The sequence below is a fragment of the Rhinolophus ferrumequinum genome, chromosome 14 (assembly GCF_004115265.2).
Source record: "Rhinolophus ferrumequinum isolate MPI-CBG mRhiFer1 chromosome 14, mRhiFer1_v1.p, whole genome shotgun sequence".
Lineage (NCBI taxonomy): Eukaryota > Metazoa > Chordata > Mammalia > Chiroptera > Rhinolophidae > Rhinolophus > Rhinolophus ferrumequinum.
The window spans coordinates 67299218-67310450 of record NC_046297.1 but is presented as its reverse complement, the minus strand read 5'-3'; the positions used below and the strand labels follow the sequence as shown (position 1 = coordinate 67310450).

The window sequence follows — 11233 nt, the reverse complement described above, 5'->3', positions numbered from 1 at the left end:
CCTCCCCAGAGCCACTGAAATGTCCTGCCTCTCTCCTTCCTGCTTGCACCCACAACCTGTGACTTTAAAACAGTCAGGGCCCTCAACCCAGTTGTTCCCGGGGAAAGTACTGGCTAACAAACAGTGACATTGTTTTGAAAGCATTTCCCCACGTGGACAGCCAGGCTAGGGAGAAGCAGCAGGAACTGTAACAACTACAATCCTGGGCGGAGAGTGGTAAGGGTCTTGCAGATAACAGACCTACATGTTAAGTCAAAGTCTTGGCCCTTGGGTGTCTCCAGTTCACTGGAACCGAGGCATAAACAGGTAATTACGGTGGCTGAGATAAGGGCTGTAATGGAGACTGTGTGAGGATGGTGTGAGCTGAGACGAAAGCAAAAACTTTGCCCAGAGCCGATGGGAAGCTCCCAGAAGGAGGGGCCTTGTGAGCCAGGGCTGGCAGACAATGTTGGAGCTTGGAGAGCTGAGAAGGCAGGTGGGAGGGGTGTCCCAGGCCCTGGAGAAGCAGGACAAAAGTGCAGAGGCACGGAGTGACTGACGTGGGCTAGACACAGCCGCAACCCGACATCAGTGGCATGAGGACGCGTGAGCTCTGGATTCTTCACTGCCCCGTACTTTGGGTGACTTACACACGTGCCTTTTACTCTCTGTGTGTGAAAAATTGGGGAGACTATTACCTCTGCTCCAGGCTACTGCTGGAGGCAGGGTACGGGGCGGGGGGCGGTTAAGGTGCAGCAGGATGCTGACAGGAGCCCCACTGCTCTGAGTGGCTGCATTTCTGCCGGGACTCACTGTCTCCCTCACAGGAGAAAGGCCCCAGGCCAGGCAGGGTCTCCAAGGCTGCGGCACGCCCGCAGAAGCACTACAGGGTCCCCAGGACTTCCCAGAGTCCTCAGACCGCTTCACATAGTAAGGGATGATGACAGCTGCCATATACTGAACACTTACAGTGTCCTGCCTGTTTTATATGCCGGGTCTCTAACCCTCACGAGAACTCTGCAAATGGAGGTTATCATCCCCACTTTATAGATAAGGAAGCTGAGGCACAGAGACAAGCGATGTGTCCCGGGCTGCACAGCTAGTAAGAGATCCAGCTTGGATTCAGACTCTGGCCTTGTCTGGGCCCAGGGGAGCTCCGTCAACGCTTGAGGACTGAATGGCAGTGAATAAATGAAGAGCAGCAGACACAGAATTTGAGCATGCGACCCTGTGGGTGGGGGGACAGGAGACCACGTGGTCCCGACAGCTCCCTGACAACCTTTCCACTGCTGATCCTTGATTACCTTCAGCAATGGGGAACTCAGTCAGGAAACCCACGTCGGGGGCCTGGTGGTGGGATCTAAGCGACCTTGAGGGAAGCCCCTTTCCAGGCCTCCATCTTCCCATCTGAAATATTGTCGTTTTGATCACTCCAGTTAACAGACTCTGACCCCTGGGATCTGGGTAAGCGTGAGCAAACATTTTATTGTAGGCAGGATACCTATGGCCAAGATAAGCATGTCAGGAGCCTGGCCCAACCCTGGAAAGTGGGTCACAGAAGGAAGGAGCAAATTCCTTTTGTTTTGTTTTGAATCGGGGTGGAGAAGGAAAGGGAGGGTGCAAAGTATGGAAAGGTGGGTGCAGGGTACCACGTGAGAAAGGCAGCTGGGTTCTTGGGCGGGCAGGTTGTGCATGGAAGGGCTAGGGGTTGAGGGATCATTTGGGAAAAGAGGACACTGACTTTGCCTAGTGTGGAAACTTCCAGAAGCTCTCTGTCCCACGGCAGTGCAGGGTGGACTCTAAATCCCACACCTCTCCTTCTTCACCTGCCACCCCTTTCCTCCTCCCTGTCCTCTCTCTGGCACAACTGTAATGCCATGACGCCAGCCACCCCCCCCAAACCCCAAGGAACATGTGGTGTTTTGTGGTCTTCCTCAAGCCGTCTGGGCTGCCTGAGACATTTCTCTCCTTCTGCCCCTGGGAAGTCACCCTCGTCCTGCTAAAGAAACCACTGCTGCCACCACCCTGACACAGAGCAAGGAGGCTCCCGGACTCCCTAATGGAATCTGTCCCTTCACCCTGAGGACAGAGGGAAGCGTCTCCCAAGAACTATAGACTCCTCAGGTCCATCGCCGATGGACAGGCTGCACGGGAAGAAAACAGCATGGGAACCCCCAGAGGAAGAGATGTGAGCTGCTTTGTTGCACTTCCCACTGTGCTGTGCGTGCTTCTCTGGTAAGGCCTGAGTCAGCCCCACAGCTGGGAAGGGGAGGAAGAGAAACCAGGCACCCAGCCAAGCAGGTGGCAGCCAGCTCAGGGACGAGTGACAGCATCACGGCATGGCCACTCTGGATTCAAGCCTTCGTCCTCTGCCCCGGGCCGCAAGGGCAGAAGGGATCCTCAGAGATGTCCCCATGCAAGGGACATTGGAGGCGTCGCACCTTCCACAGTGGTTAAAGGATACAGTTCAGTGGAAGTCTTATAAAATCAAAATTATACTTGAAAAGCTTTGAAGTTGCCCCATCAAAAGAAGTCTGGGAGAGGCGAGGGCGGCATCCCTTCCTCCCCTAACCTCTGGCAACCACTGATCTCTTTACTGTCTCCATAGTTTTTCTTTTCTAGAGTGTCATAGAGTTGACACCATACTCGTAGAGTACGTAGCCTTTTCAGATTGACTTCTTTCATTCAGTAACATGTATTTAAAGTTCCTCCGTGTCTTTTCATGACTTGACAGCTCATTTCTTTTTCGTGCCAAATAATATTCCATTGTCTGGACGGACCACCATTTATCCCTTCACCTACGGAAGGGCATCTTGGCGGCACGATCTGTGTTTTAACACAGCCTCCAGGTGAGTCTGTAGCATTTGAAAACAACTGTTCTACACAGTAGTTCCACAAATTTGATACCATTCCTTTGCTGTTCCTTACGCCTGGACGCCTTTCTTTTTAGCCCTGCCTAGAACGGTCTCACTCATATTTGGAGGGCACCTAAAATGCCAGGTCTTCCAGAAAGCATCCCCAGATCCCCACAGCCTGAAACAATATCTCCCCAGGAATACCTAGAGGGGGTGCTTGTCCCCTCTGGTGCATTGTGGCCGTGGAATGTGACTTCCTGCAGACAGAGACCAGGCTTTCTTCAGGTCCCCAGCCCCTCGCTCCAGGCTGGGCTTACAGTGGTGCACAATAAATGCTCTAGGCTTGAATAATGTAATAGAGAAGCACTCTCGTAAGCTCCTAGATACAGACTCACAAAGAAGCAAGCCATGTGGCAGAGTGATTTTCATCACATTTCCCAGGAGCAATATCTTACAAACACGTGTCTCTCCCGACCAAAAACATTTCTAAAAAAGGAACCGATAAAATTATTTCTTTCTAACGCGTGGGGAAAAGAAAAAAAAAATAACATAAATCAAGCATCGTCCATCTGCCAGCACTGTTTTTGCTTTCTCTATCTTAGTATCCCTCACCACCCAGGTGGCCATGCGGGATTGTCCCAATTGAAGACAACGGTGCTCAGAGATGTTGAGCGACTTGCTCTAGGTCACACAGCCCGTGCTTCAATGTTGGCCCAGGGACCTATGACGAAAATGCTTTTCCACTGGGCCAGTTCACTTGGAGGAAAAGACCCAGTAGGGTGAGAAACAAACATTGTGCAGGAACAGACTCCTTGTACTTTTCCTTGCCCCACCCCCAAACTACCACTCCTTTTGGGGGTGCCCCCATCTCAGGCAGTTTCTGCCTATGGGAGGCATTGCTGTGTGGCCCCAGCAGAGACAAGCACGAATGTTCTTCATTCCAAAGGCTGTTTAATGGGTCAGGCCTGATCTGGTTAGACTCCAACTCAGTTAATAAGTGGAAATCATAAAAGAAGAAAGGTGCCATGAGCAAGCTGTTCCCCACTTCGCAGAAACAAACTCCAAAGACATAAACAGCTGGGGGCAGGCAGCCATGGAGAAAGGGCCCGGACCCAGGCGATGCCTGGCCCTGAGTCTGCATTTCTGAGTCCTCGTGTACGCACCCTGTGTGTGTGTGTTGTCCAGTGCAGGAGTCTAGTGTTTACGAATGCCCGCCAGGTCCCTGGTAGGAGATCCAGGGGCCGCCAGTCACAGTGGGGCAATTGCATTATTTTAAACTTAATAAACTTCAGTTTCCTCATCTGTGATGACAGTAACAGCATCTACCTCTGGGGGCTGTGAACATTTGGGGACATAATTATTGTCAGCCACTGGCCCAGTGCCTTCCCTGGGGCAAACTTGGGTGAATTTCAATGATTGCTGTCTATCCAGTGTGGGATCTGAAGCAGGGTTTTCACACAAGCTGCTTCTAAATTTTTGCAGAAAAACTGGGAGGAAGATATGACTCCCAGGGCTCAAGAGAGAACAGCGTCCGGGGTGGAGCGGGAACGTGAGCTCCCATCTCTGGAATTCTGCCCACTGTTCTTTCTCTTCCAAGCAAGGTCTCTGGGCTCTGGGCTCTGTGAGGGGTTCTGTCATTTGCTCTCTCAGACTGAAACCCCCAGATCGTGTGGAGTCGATGCAAAAAATATCCACGCGCTGTGGCTAGCCCAAAGTCCTTATTTGAAATCCACATGCCATATTCTATAGGATGCAAAGCCCACCCCCATCCAACGTCTCTCCTGGTTTTCCCTGCAGGGCTGTGAGGGAGGTGACAAATGGAATGGCCGTGGTGGTGGCGGCCAGAGCACTGAAGAGAAATCGTGCAATCATGGGTTCAGATTTCAGCTCTGCCCCTTGGGCAAATCTCTTGCTACTTGAGTCTCCACTGTTTCCTTCCCTATAAAAGGAGAAGAGGGAGGAAACCCATCTGCTCTAAGGATCCAAAGTGCACGCAGCCTGCCAGGTGCAGAGCGGGGCTGAGTAGATGCTCCCATACGGTGGGCAGTTATCCCTCCACTCGTGCTAAGGCTGGGATGGTTACTGCTTTGCTCAAGGCTGTTGGGGTAGTGAGAGGCAGAGCTGGGACTGAACCCCCAAACTGCCTGGTAGTAAACTCACCACTCAAATGACGCCCCCTCCCACCTGCCCGGCAGGCATCCCCCCAACCTCTGTCCTTAAGAAGTTGCCAGTCTCCCAGGGAGGACAGAAGCAGCTCACAGGTGGCTGCCATCTAGGTGGAGTCAAAGCACCTGCAGAAAGGTACAAGGGAAGAGCTGTGGGAGATCCCAGAAGGGGCCGATCCCACTGTGAAGGAAAAGGCGGCACAAGGTAAGGTCCTGAAGGATGGAGCGGGGCTGGAGAAAGGGGCACGCTGCCCTTTGGTGTGTGGGAGCCAGCCAGTGCCTTGGCATTGGGGTGGCTCCGCTGATGGCTTCGGGGAGGTTGGCAAGGTGGGGCCTGGCCGCCATGGAGGGCTTTGGCAAGGCTGCAATGGGAGCCAGACATATGTGTTCCTTTCTGGATTCTTCCACACACCCCTTCTTCCCCTTGGTCCCGGCCCCCAAACCTTCTGCCCTGTATTGAGTCCTGGTGCCCCTGAATTGGTAGCGGAACCAACATCTGGGTAGCTTAGCTGGGTACATGGATGGGTCTTGAATATATAGACAAAACCCTGAAATACAAAGATTAGATCAGACAAGTGAGTTGCTTGAAGTTACACAGATGGTTGGGGAGAGTCAGGATTCCAGCTCCCTTCTCGCCGGTTCCCAAATCCAGCATCTTTCCATTAAACACGCTGCCTTGAAGGCCAAAGAAGCCTTTGGGAGGAGAGAAACGGAGACTCAGGGAGAAATAGCTGAGCCTTCTCAATAACCACCCAGAGAGATTAACTGCCTGTTAGCAAACATCTACTGATTGGTTCTTTGCTGCATATGCCTCTAAGGGTTCTAGATATTTCCACTTAACTCTCACTGCTGCCACCCTGTCGAGGGGCCACTCCTATTACCATCTGCCTCTATTTTACCCCAGGAAATTGACACACAGAGTTAAGCGGCGTGTCTAAGGGTACGTGATTAATAGGACTTCCAGGGTGGATTTGAATCCAGGCAGCCTGGATCCAGCTTACTGCCCCAACTAGAATAATGACTGAGGTTGGTCAGGCTTTGCCCTGCACACGTGGAGGCTGAAATCCAGCTTGAATTCTGCTCTCTGGGCTGTGCGTGCTGGCTGCGCGGAAGAAGTGGCACCTTGGTGTAACTCACACACAAGGACCGCCAAGCCAAACTTGTCCTGGGAACAACAGCTGTGACCACATCGTGGATTTTGTTATTTGCACGATTGATTTTCTTTTTTTTTAATCGTGACCTTCTCAAAGCTACCTAAGAACACAGATGAAAAACATGAAGCGCATGAAGGCTGTGAAACAGAGTCCTGTCACAGTGGGAAAGGGCATTAAACACTACCCAGCTCAGATGTTCTTCCTCCAGCGGCCGGAAGGGAACCCTGAAGCAGTCTTTCCAGCAGGCGGCTTGGCAGGCTCGTTTGGGGCTGTGGGTCCACACTGTCTGTCGACCCAGCAGTCTGTCTTCTAGGCCTCAGTCTGGCTGAAGTGCTCCTCAGCCTCTGCCAAGATCCGTGTGGAAAGTTTGTAAAGAGCAGAAGATGGGAAACCACCCAGAAAACCATGAAGAGGAGATGGGTCGGGTCCATCATGGTGTGTTCAAACTGGGAGCACTAAACAGACCTTGAAATGAAGGAGGCGGATTTGCTTATAATAACGCAAAGGCACGAGATATGCTTCAAGGGCAGAATATTTAGTATGCCGTGAGACCATTTGGGTGAATAATATTTGGATGTAGGCGTACATATTTAATCATTACGTTGAAGGGAGCGGGGAGCAGGGAGCAGGTGAAGCCCAGCCTGGGATAGAACTGCTTGGGGCAGAACTGGTCCCTCACACTGGCCAGGCGAGCGTGGGTGAGGATGGGTGAGTTTTCTGCCTTTCTGTGTCTCAGGGTTAAGGGCTCAGACCCAGAGCCAGGTGTCCTGGTTCTGCCACTTACCTTCCCCTTGTGACCCGGATCAAGTGACTCACTCTACGGTGCCTCAGTTTCCCTGGGTAGAAAACGGGCAGACTGAGGGTACATGGAGCTGTGGTGAGGATTAGATAAGTGAAACCACATGACATTTTCTTTGCGTCCTGGAGCACAGTGAGCGCCCCCAGGGGTGTTAGTGATGCTGAAACCTGGAAGAAAATGCTCAAGAAACACATGCAGCCAACGTCGGTCATTGGTTAACTCTGAAGAACGTTTGTTGTTGACCGGACCACATTTCATAACATTTAACATGTTGGGAAAAAAAGAATGACTTGCTCCTGCGTTCAAGAAAAGAAATCATTGATTTCAAAAGAAGACACTTGCAAATGGCCCTCCGGGACAGGTCAATGTGTGCTTCTACTGGGTTCCCTGGAATAAAGGGTGACTAGACTAGGGGCTCAGGTGCAGGGCTCGCTGCCTGGGCTGCCAGCCTTCCCTGCCCCCTTACTCCCTGGTACCCTGGCACCGTTCTTACCCGCCCTGGGGTTGTCTCTTTACTGGTCTGCCTCCCCCAGAGCTATGGAACTTTACAAGGACAAGGATTACATCTAACTGATATCTCTGCATCTCGGGGTCTGGTCCAGGGCCTGGCACATAGTAGGTGCCTAATGAGGTTTGCTGAGTCGGTCTTGAATGCATCATCCAAGGGCTTATTGAAGGAAGTTCTTTCTACAGCCTGACAGTAAACATGCTGCCTTCTGACCCCTCAGGAATGCTCTTGGCACTCAGTCCCAAGTCAGGCCCTAAAAATGAACACTGTGTGTTAATTACACAACAAAACAGGGCATTCTGGACTCAGCCTCCGGTCGGCTGACCCTCTGGGCGGCCACGTGGTCAGCCAGCTGCTGCACAAGCTGTCCCTGGGGAAGGGACCTCCAGCCCCTTCACTCCTGAGCAAAAGTCCCCAGGGTCTCCAGGGGCAGACTGAGAGCAGACCAGGGAATTGAGGGACCCACTTTGCATATTAAACAGGAAGCGTTTTTCTTTCCACCTATGTGTGCGTGCGTGTGTGTGTGTGTGTGTGCAAACGAAACAAAAACAAAAAATAAAAAAGATGAACAAAAGGGAAAATTTCCCTTTCCTACGTAAAGCTTCTATCTGGCTTTGTTCCCGCTCACTTTAGAGAGACAGAAATATTGAGAATTATTCCAAACACGTTGTTAAGGGCAGCTGATGCTTGGCCTGGGGGGGCCGTGAGGATAATGGGATGGGTGGATGGAGAGCCGGCATCCGGTACTCAGGGGGCACCCAAACTCTACTCCAGCCAACATCTGTCCTGCAGGCATGTGGGCCCCGGGATATCAGTGTCCACCTTTTCAAGTAAAACCCTGGACAGGTAGATTTTTACTTAAAATGTATTGATTTTTTTTTTAATTGATGGTGGTAGGTCATGAAGAAGGAAAGGAACAAGGAACACATTCGTATGTGTTTGTGGGCCGTGTAAAGCCCGTGAGTTCACAATTCCTGAAGCTCTCCCCCATTTTATGGATGAGTAAAGGGAGATGAATGAGTCACCAGCCCATGTCACTGGGAGTTAGTGAGTGGTCCAGGGCCTACACACCCTAGTGATGGGATCTCTCAGGAGAGGAGCCAGGCCCGCCTCCCTCCTCTCCAACCCCGAGTCCCACCTCTTCCCAGGAACCCATTGCGATAGCAGGTTTGTACTCAATGTGTGAGAATGGGTCCCAGGGTTTGTGTGTCAAGTGGCCAGTGCTTCCAGCCCCAGGAGCGGTCCAGAGGTAAGGGACTCAGGCAGTTACAGAGATCCTGGGGTCCGAAGAGATAGAGGCTTCTCTGAAATTGGAGCTCAAGGGCAGGGGCCCTGATGTCGGCTTTGCAGCTAGACCAGTCAGGGTTGGAATGCCTCTCTTTCCCTCCTCAGGTGGGTATGTCAGTCAGTAAGTGATGGCACCATTCTGGGCCTCGGTGTACTCAGGTTTAAAGTGGGAAAACACACAAGGCTGTGTGCAAGGATGCTTCACGTCGTGGGTGGGAAGGAGCAGGATGGCGGGAGCTTCCATCGCGCTACTCAGAACGGTGCCCAATTTATTTTTGAATAATTTATTTCTGCAAGTTTCCATGGAATATTTTTGGACCGAGGTTGAGTGCAGGTAACTGAAATCACTTACCAGGAACTGTGTCTGCCTTCATCTTGAACGTCCAGTGTGCTGACCTGTGAGAAAGGGTGGTGTGTGGTTTAAACCACTCAGTCTAGGGTATTTTGTGACAGCAGCCGGAGCTGACGAAGGCTGGGTGGGTGAATCCCACCACTCGGTGTCGGGAGACCGAGTTTGCAGCCTTTTTCTGCTAGGTTTCCAGCCATAAAGGAGGAACCGCAAACTCTACAGCGAAGGGTTTCTGACCTGTTTATAGGATATGTCTGCACCTAAGTTGACTAGACAGAGGGTCCAGATACGAATGGAGCCTGCACCCTTTAGGCTTGGAGCTGCATGGAAGCAGCCCCAGACGGTGGCAGCAGGGGCAGGGGGTGGCAGCCTGGAGCAGGAACCTCACACAGCACTTTTCAGAAAAGCCAGGGGTCAGCGCTGGGGCTGAGTTGTGTAGGATCCGGGGAGCGTGGATATACCTGTCCCCTCTCTGGTTATATATTTGCCTGGTTTGGCTCTGTCTTTAAAGGAGTTCAACCAGTCAGTCCAGCAAATGCATTTGGACATGGCCTTGTGCACACGTGGGCGTAAGGCTTAGGCAGCACTTTTGCTATTTGGGTTTTTATTTAACGAGAAGAGAAAAAAGTAGATACTTGCTCCCTGCCTCCCATATGCCCCACACCACTGCCCAGCTAACCTTGGCTCCACTCCAAATCAAGGTCAACCAGAGCCTATCAGGCACCTTTACAGGGGAAGAGCTGCATGTCCTGTGCCCAGAGCCCTGGGGCCAAATCCTTGCTCTGCCATTGGGGATGAGAACTGGGTCTTCCTCTCAGGGTTGCTGGGAGAATGAAAGAAGATGATGCATGTGCTGTGTTGTCTGAGTGAAGAACCTTGCTGGACAAGATCAGCATCACCATAAATGACACATCCCCAAGCTCTCTGCTGACTCACTGTCCTGCCAGCTCCATCCTTCCCCTTCCCCCCTCCTAGGTTGGGTAAGCCTCCTCTTCTTTACTCGCCTGGGCCATGCTTACCTCTCTCTATAAAGCACACCCCACGATGGACTTTGGCATCATTTTTGCTGGGGATGATGTTCAGTGCCTTCAGATGAGGGACCAGATCAGCAGCACTTGATCAGAGCCAGTTTCTGAAATGAATGAATAACTGGGTGAATAAGTAAATGCGCTGCCAGTGACCTTTCCAGCCCTATGGGGAAATGCGCTCGGTCTTCACCAATCGATAGTGATCTGTGTCCCACTTTCTAGGTCATGCCCTAGAAAACGATCACCAGGCTCAAACGCATGACATAGTGTTCAGTGGACCGGACAGCCTGGCAGGGCAGAGGACGGAGATCAGAGAGGGCAGGCCGGGGTGCCCAGGACAGTACAGTGATCTTTCTTCCACCCCTCCTTGCGATTCAATATTGTTCACGTTCTGCTTTCCTTTTTGCTTTTATTAATTGACGCATTTGAAAGTCAGAGACAGATACCGGGATCACTTACCCCTAAAAACTTCAACAGATATCTTCTAAAAATAAGGGCACTGTCTCACACTCTATCATCTCCCCTGAGAAAATTAATATACATTCCTAAAACCATTTAATACCAAGTCCACATTCCAACGTCCAGACTTGTCCCTCAAATAACTTTTATAGTGTTTTCTTTTCTTTTCAAATCAGGATCCAAGCAAGATGCACACAGTACATTGTAGCTGGTGCATTTTAAGTCTCTTTGAACCTAGAGGTATGTCTCCTGCCTGTACCTTTTGTTTTGCTGGTTTTTTTTCCCCCCTGACATTGGCTGTTGGTCAAGAGCAGGCCAGACATTGTGAAGAATGTCCCACACCCTGGAATTGTCCACCTTGCCTTCGTCCACCCGTGGTTTGTTCCCAGCTGGGCCTGAACTTGGCCGTTTTCAGGGCTGGCTATTAGTGAAGGGACCCTTTCTAACTGGCTCAGAGATAAGGGAGCTACACCTGCAGTGAGGGCTCCCGGGGGCCTGAGCAGATGTGCTCTGGGGAGCAGGTGCCATCGCCACATCAGATGGAGCCCACAGGACCGGGGCAGGTGAGGGCAGCTGGATTACTCCTGCCCCTCCCCCACCCGTGTCACCTGCCGTCTGTCCTCCAGCCAGGTGTGTTGTCTCCCACAGTT

At 51.7% G+C, this 11233-nt stretch overlaps 1 long non-coding RNA gene across 1 annotated transcript; it reads right to left on the bottom strand.

The window, feature by feature from the left end:
• Window positions 1-6200: 6200 nt before the first annotated feature.
• LOC117033976 (uncharacterized) lies at window positions 6201-7917 on the bottom strand. Its single transcript, XR_004424992.1, has 2 exons — window positions 6938-7917; window positions 6201-6497 (listed from the first exon to the last, which is right to left on the bottom strand). It is a non-coding gene; the product is annotated as an uncharacterized LOC117033976 (long non-coding RNA).
• Between the last annotated feature and the right edge of the window lie 3316 nt (window positions 7918-11233).